This window comes from Tenebrio molitor, unplaced genomic scaffold, assembly GCF_963966145.1.
Source record: "Tenebrio molitor unplaced genomic scaffold, icTenMoli1.1 SCAFFOLD_735, whole genome shotgun sequence".
Classification (NCBI taxonomy): Eukaryota; Metazoa; Arthropoda; class Insecta; order Coleoptera; family Tenebrionidae; genus Tenebrio; species Tenebrio molitor.
Window position 1 is genome coordinate 1,412 of NW_027184217.1, and position 1,570 is coordinate 2,981.

The 1,570-nt window shown below is 45.5% G+C and overlaps 1 non-coding gene across 1 annotated transcript; it reads right to left on the minus strand.

Moving 5' to 3' along the window:
- Positions 1 to 493: 493 nt before the first annotated feature.
- Positions 494 to 612, minus strand: LOC138140996 (5S ribosomal RNA). The gene has a single exon (XR_011162898.1). It is a non-coding gene; the product is annotated as a 5S ribosomal RNA (ribosomal RNA).
- Between the last annotated feature and the right edge of the window lie 958 nt (positions 613 to 1,570).

Genomic DNA, 1,570 nt, shown 5'->3' on the forward strand with positions numbered 1-1,570 from the left:
AACGTGTTAGGGGCCAAGAATACAACATTGTCTGTCCATTATAACATAGAACTGATATGTTGAATTCAGATCTCTAATTATTTAAAAACCAAAAAAATAAAGCAGCAGTCAAAGTGGCATGTACGCGTAACCTAATATATATTTTTTTTACATTAAAAGATCGCCGTCTTCCTCGTCGCACTTACGACATTTGCATATGTTATCTTTGTTAAACTCACGGAAGGAATATAATGAACCGGTCACCCGTCCAAGTGCTGACCGCTGCCCGCGTGGCTTACCTTCGGTGATCGAACGACAACCTTTACCGTTTGACGAGTTTTTATTCTGCAATTGTTTACAATTAATCGACAAAAAAAATTGTTTTCTTAATTATCTAGTACTTAAAGCTATGAATCTACATTATACGGGTCTGTGCATGTTTCCGAATACCTGCACGAAAAACAAATCGGTTCGGTGGTTGCTATGGATTTCAAAAAAAACAAAAAGTGTTGGGGGGCAACGGCACGCGGTGTTCCAAGCGGTCACCCATCCAAGTACTGACCGCGCCCGACGTTGCTTAACTTCGGTGATCGGACGAGAACCGGTGCTTTTCAACGTGGTATGGCCGTTGCCGTGGTGTTTAGGTGTGATCGTTGGTGTAAAATATATTGCTTTTAACATTCCGATGCACGAATATGAACATCAAAACGCGATGCGTTTCGTTTCCGTATGCACTTACCCTCTGACGACCGACGTCGGACCGAACTAACGGGAAATCCCACAACAACCACCACGTCACGCTCTAACGACAAGAGAGACTACTAGACGGACTGGCGATCTCCCGCGTCGCACATTTTTCGACCGCCGGCGGCGGTGGAAAATCCAGAATTTCACCCACCTACCGCGCTGCTTGCTCCGACGACGACGAGATTCCCACATTTGGATCGACCGAAATATGTAAGTAATATCAGGAAGTTCCGATTTTCGAGAGGAGACCTGTGTTTCTATTTACCTATCTATAATAATTATCGTTATAATCATCATATCATTATTATTATTATTAACATTATTATTTATTACCATTATTATTATTATTATTATTATTTATCGTCCCTCGGATTCGGCGATCTTCGAAAATCCAAGTTGGACCGTTAGACATTCGAACGCGGTGTGCGTGGCTGACGAGTTGTTATTTTTGGCGTTTTTTCTTCGATCTTCACCCCGACTTCGGACGACGCAGGTCGGACACGAAATTACGAAGAGAGAAAGACGGAAGAAAGGAAGAAAACCTGAAGATCCGTCGAAGAAAATATCGGAAAACTCGTAGGTGCGGCATCGGTCGGACGATGAAGACCGTCTCCTTTCGGATGATCCTCTCGACGGACTTTCGGCCGTCCCGAAGGGTCCGGACGGCAACGGGACCCGTCGTCGACTCGTCCCGTTTCAACTTCCGCCGAAAACGATCGACCTGAACGTCGGAGAGGCGGTTCGCGGCATCCTGTTGTCGGAATTGCCTCGGTTCGAACACCAGGTCCTTTCTGTGCTTCGACCGTTTCGGAAGCGTTTGGCGACGCGAAGATGTCGTAAAATC